Raw genomic sequence first — 9,581 nt, 5'->3', positions numbered from 1 at the left:
ATAAACAGATAATGTGGTGTATCTTGAAAATGAAATTCAGCCTTTAAAAGAAATGTTTACATGTGCTACAATCTTAAGGACATTATGTTAAGCAAAAAAAAAAAAGACAAACGTGAGCTGGGGTTGTAGCTCAGTGATAGAGCCCTTGCCTTGCACAAATGAGGCTCTGGGTTCGATCCTTAGTACCACATAAAAATAAATAAATAAAGATACTGTGTCCATCTACAACTAAAAAAAATTTTTTTAAAATAAGCCAGGGGCTGAGGTTGTGGAGCGCTCACCTGGCACATACGTGGCCCTGGGTATGATCCTCAGCACCACATAAAAATAAATAAATGCGGGCTGGGATTGTGGCTCAGAAGTAGAGCGCTCACCTCGCACGTTACGAGACCCTGGGTTCGATCCTCAGCATCACATAAAAATAAATAAGTGAAATAAAGGTATTGTGTCCAACTACAACTAAAAAATAAACATTTTTTAAAAAAATAAATAAATAGATTCGATAAATGTATTGTGTCCAACTACAACTAAAAAATAAATATTTTTTTAAATGAACCAAATACAAAAAAACCATTAAAGATTCCACTTACATGAGGTGTCTATAGAGTAGTCAAATCCATAGAAGCAGAAAGAATTGTGGTTGTAGAAGCTGGCAGGGAAGGAAAATGGGGAATGATTACTTAATGGATATTGTTTTACATGATGAAAGTTCTGGAGATTGTTTGCCTAACAATGTGAATATAACTAATACTAGTGAATTGTACACCTAAAGATGGCTAAGGCAGCTGGGTGTGATGGTGCATGCCTATAATCCCAGCACTTGCTGGCTGAGGCAAGATTGCAAGTTCAAAGCCAGCCTCAGCAAGAGCGAGGCACTAAGCAACTCGGTGAGACCCTGTCTCTATACAAAATCCAAAATAGGGCTGGGGATGTGGCTCACTGGTTGAGTGCCCCTGAGTTCAATCCCTGGTACCAGGATAAGGGAGTAAATTTTGTGTCTACCACAGTTTCATGAAAAGACAACAAATGGCTTCCAATTTGCTTAGACAGTTAAGTCAGTCATGATACATTTAGTTTGATAGTGGTTTTTAATTTTTTTCCCCATTACTGGGGATTTAACTTAGTGGGGTAATTTACCATTGAAGTACATCCCAAAACATTGGGGGGTTTTTTGTTTTGTTTTGTTTTTTGAAACAGAGTCTCACTAAATTGCTGAGACGGGCCTTGAACTTGCAGTCTTCCTGCCTCAGCCTCCCAAGTCTCTGGGATTATAGTTGTACACAACCACACCCAATAATACATATAGTTTGGTGAGGGGCGGGGTGGGGGGGACTATGATCACTTCCAGACAGTGCCCTGATAAATCTCTAGAGTGATTTCTTAATTAGAGCTTTGATATAAACTGTCAAAGTTGCTTTGCATTTAAATTATTTCTTAACCTAACATCAAGCTATTTTTAACTCATTTCTGCTTATGTAGTTTATTTTTCCTTCCTGGTACTGGCTGCGACAGTTACTGGACCCATATTCTGCATCTGCTATATTGGTATCAGTAAATCAAAACTCTTTACACAAGAGGGAGAAAAAAGTGAAATTGGTCATTAAAAAACTACCTTTATGGGCTGGTGCAGTAGCTCGTACTTAACCATTTTTGTAGCATGTCAGAGGCCCTGGGTTCAATCCCCAGTACCACAAAAACAAAACATATGGGCTGGGGCTGGGGCTCAGTGGTAGAGCACTTGCCTAGCATGTGTGAGGCACTGGGTTTGATCCTCAGCACCACCTAAAAGTAAATAAATAAAAGTTTTGGGTTCATCTACACCTAAAAAAGTTGTTCATTTGTTTGTTGATTTTAATAAAAAAGGACTTTTAGTTTTTTTTGGTTTTGTTTTTTTTTGGGGGGGGGGGATTTTTTAACCCAGGTCCTTGTGCATGCAAGGCAAGCACTTTACCAACTGAGCTCTATCCCCAGCCCAACCTTTTTTTTTTTTTACTGTAATGAATTTAGTACTTATTTGATCATTCAAATCAATGCATTCAGCTTTTAGAAATATGATTTACCTAGCTAAAGGTAGCTTTTATTAGAAGGAGGCTGTAGAGAGGGAGGCAGGGTATTTACAATGAAATTGAGGGCTTCAGAGTCCAGAAGAAGTGCCTTTTATCATAAGTGGAACCTGTGGCAAATATTCCTTTTCTGAATCTGGCTCCTCATCTGTCAACTGAGGTATACATGACCTGTCTTGGGTAATTATGAAGGTCAATTAAAATTAATGCAATGCTGAGATCAGTACTAGGCCCATTATAGACATTGAAAATGTGTGTTATTTTCTTGCATGAGGGAAAAGTATACTCAAAACTTCAGTTTCTCTAAACACAGAATGATGTACATATGTAGATAAGATGAGTCCTTCTGCCAAAATGGCATTACAGTCTTACAGAATGGCATCTGTAAGACTCAGCTGGTACCAAGAAGTATAGCCATTACTCAGGGTTTTGGCAATATATGGGGTTGAGATAAGCTCTTTAGTTTCAGGTCAGGTGTGTCAAGGATTAGATTAAATTAGGTGGATCTTGTCTTTTGGCAGGTTGGTCCTAATGACGGAAGTCACTTCACGTAAGTTACTTCTTAGTGATGAATGCTATTAAGAAAGGAAAGAAGCTGGACATGGTGATACATGCCTATAATTCCAGCAACTCAGAAGTCTGAGGCAGGATGATCACAAGTTAGAGGCCAACCTCAGCAATTTAGCAAGACTAAATAAGAAGATGAAGGAAGCAGCCTACAAAGCCAACCATACATTTTTGAGAAGCTTCTGAAAATGAACAAAAAGTGTCTTCACCTGAATAGAAAAAGGTTAATAGAGTGCTTAGTTTTCATGTGTTGGTCTCAGAGTATTTGCTGATGAATTTTCTTATGTTGAACAGATAGTTCCTGAAGATAGGAGTAAAACTGTGCTAAGTATTGTGTTTGGTAGTGTGTGGATGCTGTCTTCATCCTCATAATAACCTGTGAGGGGGACATTATCCTCCTCTGACAAAAGGAAGTTAAGGTTTGGGAAAGTTCAGTAACTCAAATTATACTAAGGTAAAAATCCAAGTCAAGTGCAGAGAATGTGGAGTATGGCCCACTGATAGCAGCAGGCCCAGAGTCCTGAGTTAGGAGTGTGAAGGGGAGAGCTGGATGCTACAGGTATAGTCTAAAACAGAAACGGAGAATTTCTTCTTCCACTCCAACCAAATTTTGCATTTCACTTCATGGTTCCCTTGTACTTTCTAAAAGAGCTCTGAATGAAATGCTGAGAAATCCTAGGAAATCAAAGTCACGTAGTTAAAACACACTGAAATTCCACACGTGGACTTCTTTTCTAAAGAACTTGTTTATTATCTCAGTGTAGAAGTCTTGAGAAAAATTTTGCCTTTGAGCTCACAGATCACTAGCACCACCCAGATCAGAAGGATAGTATAGACAGATCCACTCAAGTTTGAGGCTCCCCCATGTTCCCAAGGATCCCTCTGCCCTAAGGATATCCTCCATCATTTCCTAACTTCTTTTGGCTTGACATCCCAGAACCATCTCTAGTAGGGTTGTGGGTATTGAAAGCCATATATGAGCTATGGATTTTGTTTGAGCCATTAAGGTAGGGAAGCTGCTTTTCTGGGAACTCCTTGGTGAAATTCCCTGGTTTAAGAAAGCCCAGATCACACTGGTACCCTGCCTTAGCTCACAGCCCTAGGATCTGCCAAGCACCAAACAACCTGTTTTCCTGAAGAAGCTCCTTACTGATACCGCTATAAATAAAGCATTTGCTGGCTTTTCTCTTTGTTAGGATCAGACCCACCAGGTCTATCCAGAGTGGATAATGCTTTATTTATAGCGGTATCAGTAAGGATATTTCTTAATATTACTTTCGTAGCTTTTATTTCTCAGCCAGCCCACACCTCTTACAGTTACTCACTGCCCCCCACGCAGGACATGGGCAGAATGTGGGCACACATTTGGAACTAGACTAAAATCCCAGATCTGCCACTTAGCAGGAAAACACCCACATTTTTGGGAGGACAAGCTGATCACTCATAAAGGTATTATAGATACCACTGAGTTCTCTGGCTGCAGACCCTCAGCCCTGAACCTAGAAAGCTACCTTTCTGCACTGGGAGAAATTATACTGGGGGGTGGGGAGGCAACAAGTGTCTTTGTGTATAATGAAATAAAATAATATTAAAAGAAGTCACATGAGCTCCGGAGGGAAAGCATTCCTGCCCTGCACCAGGAGATATGTGGTGAGCCACCCCACAATGGGGTTCCTTATTCACCAAAGCATGGCTCCACAGCCCAACATCAGGGTACATATAGGCTTGAGGCTGCCACGACCACAAAACTGGGATATCTCCGCTTCTATCAAGGGATAACAATAAGGACTTGGTAAGAAGTCACCAAGGTCCCTGTGGGCGTGGCTGCACCAGAGGTTTCTCTACTAGGGGTGCTAACAATTATCCTGTTACTGAGGTAAAAGAGAGTCTTGCATGGGGTTGCCTATCTCTTGTTTCTCCTACTAACAGCCAACTTATTATGATTACCCTCTCACTTGTCATATAATCCAATACCTCCATATTCTCACATCCTACCTCATAAACATCTCAGCCAACTCCCCAGACCCCCATTCTACTGTAAACCATTTCACAAACCTATTGACTATAAAGTAGAAGATAACCGAACTCATGATTTCTGATTATAATGACAAAACTGTAAATATAAAAACAGAAGCTAACTGATATATAGTTGCACGTTGGGTACAGTGACTGCTGTAATATTGATCTCTCCCTTAAAAGTGAGGTATTGGTAACCTACAGGGACACTATAAGACAATAAGGCAGAAGCTGTCATACTTTGGATCTACACTGCAAGAGAGGAAGACTCATAAACATCATGAAAAAAACAAGGGAGGAAAGTGCCCCCAACAAACCAAGATACTACAACAATAGAATCCATAGATAGCACAGTAGGTGAAACGTCAGAGAAGGAGTTCAGAATATACATAACTAAAATGATTTGGGAATTAAAGAATGACCTAAGTGAGCAGATACAGGCAAAAATTGATCACTCCAACAAAGAGACAAGAGAACAAATTCAGGCAACCATCGATCACACCAACAAAGAGATAAGAGAGCAAATACAAGTTGCAAGAGATCACTTCAAGAAAGAGATAGAGATACTAGAAACAAACAAATAAACAGAAATCCTTGAAATGAAAGAAACAATAAGCCAATTAAGAAACTCAATAGATAGCTAGCATCACCAATAGACTAGATCACTTGGAAGTCAGGACCTCAGATAGTGAAGACAAAATACACAATCTTGAAAATAAAGTTGACCACACAGTGAAGATAGTAAGAAATCATGAACAGAATATCCAAGAATTGTGGAATACCATCAAAAGACCAAATTTAAGATTTATTGGGATAGAGGAAGGTTCAGAGATTTAAACCAAAGGAATGCACAATCTCTTTAATGAAATAATAGCAGAAAATTTCCCAAGCATGAAGAATGAACTGGAAAATCAAATACAAGAGGCCTATAGAACACCAAATGTACAACATTACAATAGATCTACATCAAGACACATAATGAAAATGCCTGGCATACAGAATAAGGATAGAATTTTAAAGGCCACAACAGAGAAAAATCAGATGACCTATAAGGGAAGACCAATTTGGATTTCAGTAGATTTTTCAACCCAGACACTCAAAGCTAGGAGATCCTGGAACAACATCCTGGAAGCTCAAAAAGATAATGGATGCAAACCAAGAATCTAATATCCAGCAAAATTAAGCTTCAAATCTGATGATGAAATAAAAATCTTCCACGATAAACAAGAGCTAACAGAATTTACAGCAAGAAATCCTGCACTACAGAACATTCTTGGCAAAATATTCCATTGAGGAGGAAATGAAAAACAAGGTAGAACAATGAAATCTGCAAAGGAAAGAACTACAAAAGCCAACCAAAGGAGAAATCAAGTCAAGCTTAATATCAAAAATAAACAAAAAAGGGGCTGGGTTGTGGTTCAGCGGTAGAGCGCTCGCCTCCCACGCACAAGGCCCTGCGTTCCTTCCTCAGCACCACATACAAATAATAAATAAATAAATGAATGAGGGCGTGGGATGTGGCTCAAGCGGTAGCGCACTCGCCTGGCATGTGCCGGGTGCTGGGTCCGATCCTCAGCACCACATAAAAATAAAATAAAGATGTTGTGTCCACTGAAAACTAAAAAAATAGATATTAAAAAATTCTCTCTCTCTTAAAAAAATAAAAAAAAAAAAAAAAGAGGGGCTGGAGAATGTGGCTCAAGTGGTAGCGCGCTCGCGTGCGGCCCAGGTTCGATCCTCAGCACCACATACAAAGAAAGATGTTGTGTCCGCCGAAAACTAAAAAATAAAAAAAGAAATTAATGAATGAATAAAGTTTAAAAAAATTTTTTAAATTAAAAAAATAAATAAACAAAAATGACCTGTAATACAATTTATGTCTCTTTCAACTCTTTTTTGATAAATTTTAACACATAAAAATTTTAACTACAATATCGTCTAATTTTTCAGTTTTTTGTTTATTTTGTATTTTTTTCTATTTCTATTCACAAAGTTATACAAATATGTTCTTTAAATGTTTTATCATTTTATGTTATATTTTAATATATAATTAATCTGGTATGTGTATATATATTTCCTGTGATATGAGAAGAGGTATATTTTATAATTTAAAATCTATTATTCAAGATTCAAGGATGAAAAGATATATCAGAGTAAAAATTGTTTAATAAGGTATTAAACAATAAAGGTAAGGGCAAGGTTGAGGGAAACTAACAAATTTTGTGAAGCACCTTTCCTTCCGTAAACTTGGAGAGGTAGGAGGTGAAGTAAGAGAGAGCCATTATGAAAAACTTGCAGGAGAAGGTGACCTAATTGAAGTTATTCCCACCAAAAGCATGTAGAAACCAACTCACAGTCTAATAGAGTCTTATAGGGAGGAATAAAACACCTTGCTCTACTCTTGTATATTCTAAGTTCATCTCTTTGGTGTCCCTTTCTGATGGAACTCAACAAGAAACTACGTAACAAGGGGACTTATCATGTAGCCTACAGTATATGCCTCACCAAAAGTTTGGAAAGATGGAGAAAGGAGCCAATTTGGTTACAAGAGGCTACTGAGTATTTGAAATGTGTTAGTCTGAACTGAGGTGGGCTATGTGTCAAATAGACATAAGATCCCAAAGAATTACTAGGACAAAGAAAATGAACATGAGATATCTTATTAATAATTATTTTCTTTGCAAATTATGTTGGTAATCCATTGAGTTATGTGGAAATATATTAAAATTAATTTTTATATTTGTTTAAAAAAAGAAGTAAAGAAGAACAAGGTAACATATTCTGTATCTTTTTTTTTAAAGAGAGAGAGAGAGAGAATTTTTTAATATTTATTTTTTAGTTTTTGGTGGACACAACATCTTCATTTTATTTTTATGTGGTGCTGAGGATCGAACCCATGACCATTTCCCCACACTATTAAATATATATGAAAAATGTTATTTTTTAATAACTACATACATGCCACTGTGCTGATGGGATACCTATTTAACGCACCCTCTGTTGCTGCATAACAAATTACCCCAGAACTTAATGATTTAAACAAACATTTATTAACAACTCCTGCGGATCTAGAATTTAGCTGGGTAGTTCTGGTGCAGGAAGGCAGCGAGGCTGCATGAAGATGACATCCAGAGAGGCAGGCATGGGCTCATTCACAGGCTGTCAGCAGAAGGTCCCAGTTCCTCTCCATGGGGCTGCTATGTGTTTCCAAGCTGTGGCAACTGACTTCCCCCAGGAGGAGTGATTCAACACAGAGATGGTTTTCATGACTTGCCCCAGGAAATCACACACCGTGATTTTCTTTTCTTCCCCCACCCCATTTTTCCCTACTGTAAACACCTCTCTGATGACTATTCTTGACTCTAAAGTTCTGTGCCCACCTCTGATTCTTATCATAAATTCCTGGTCAACTCTAGATTTTCACACGTGCTGCCAGCTTGTCACCATTTCCATTCAGATTGTAGCATAGTGATCAGAGCTCTTATTTTTCCATACCCATATGAACACTGGACTTCGTGATTTCTTTTTCCACTGCCAGTGTATTAAAGTAGAATCTCATTTATTAATCTTTTTTTTAAGTCATAGATGGGCCCAATACCTTTATTTTATTTATTTATTTTTATATGGTGCTAAGGATCAAACCCAGGGCCTCACATGTTCTAGGTAAGCGCTCTATTACTGAGCTACAAACCTAGCCCCAGAATCTCATTCTTTTAATTTGCATTGTTTATGTTGGTCAGGAGGTGAGCATTTCAGGTCTGATTGGTTGACTTTTCATAGTGTCTCTCTGAACAGGAGGCTCCTGCTTATAAGTGATGCTCCTGTACCAATCCTGTCTGCTCCATGACCATTTCCCAACTCCAGAGCTCTTCCCATGGCTCTGATACACCTGTCACAGTTCTCTGGGAATGTGTAAGTTATCTGAAGGTCAAGCCATGATTTGGACTCCAGTCTTACCTTTTATCCCTCCTGACTTACAGAAAAAGATCCTGTGTTGCAAATTTGAGGCCAGCCCTGGCAACTTAGAAAGACCTTGTCTCAAAACTAAAAGATCTGGGTAAAGCTCAGTGGTAAAGTGTCCCTGGAGTCAATTCTCAGTACTGCAAGAAAAGAACACAAAAAAAATTCCGAGGGGAAAGGTCTATGTTGGGGTAAACTTCAAGGTCAAACATTAGGACTGAAGATTCTGTTTTAAACCAGGAGGATTATGGCTCTTTTAGAAGTAAGAGTGAGGCAATGGCTTGACTAATGCTTTGAAAGTTTCTATTATAGAAAATTTCAAACAGACATAAAATCAGATAGACTAGAATAGTGATCTCTTCTTGAATTCCTCATCCAGTTTATAAATACATGGCCAATCTTATGACCATTCCCTTGTCTAATCATGCCTTGCCCCTGCCACTGAACACTGTATTGTTTTGAATCAAATTCCACTCAACATATTATTTTGCCCACAAATATTTCACTGTTTATCTCTAAAACACAAAGAAATTTAAAAATATATAACCAGAATGCTATCACCCCCCCTAAAATATTAACAATTATTCCTTTCTATTATTAAATAACCAGACTGTGTTCAAATTTCCCAAAATGATTAATAAATGTTTTTGTATAATTGTTCTAATTAAGGTGCAAACACAGTCTTCATCTCATTTGATCTCAAAAGTTTCTTCTGATCTCTGAATTTTTCTTTCTTTCTCTTTTAAAAATAGATCTCTCCATAGCCGAGTGCAGTAGTGCATGCATGTAATCCCAGAGGCTCAGGAGGCTGAGGCAGGAGGATTACCAGTTCAAAGCCAGCCTCAGCAAAAGCAAGGTGCTAAGCAACTCAGTGAGACCCTGTCTCTAAATAAAATACAAAATAGGGCCGGGGATGTGGCTCAGTGGTTGAATGCCCCTGAGTTCAATCTCTGGTACAAAAAAAAAAAAAAAAAA

Source organism: Marmota marmota, unplaced genomic scaffold (genome assembly GCF_001458135.2).
Source record: "Marmota marmota marmota unplaced genomic scaffold, marMar, whole genome shotgun sequence".
NCBI lineage: Eukaryota > Metazoa > Chordata > Mammalia > Rodentia > Sciuridae > Marmota > Marmota marmota.
The sequence above is the reverse complement of the archived record's forward strand: the minus strand, read 5'-3'. Positions refer to the sequence as shown.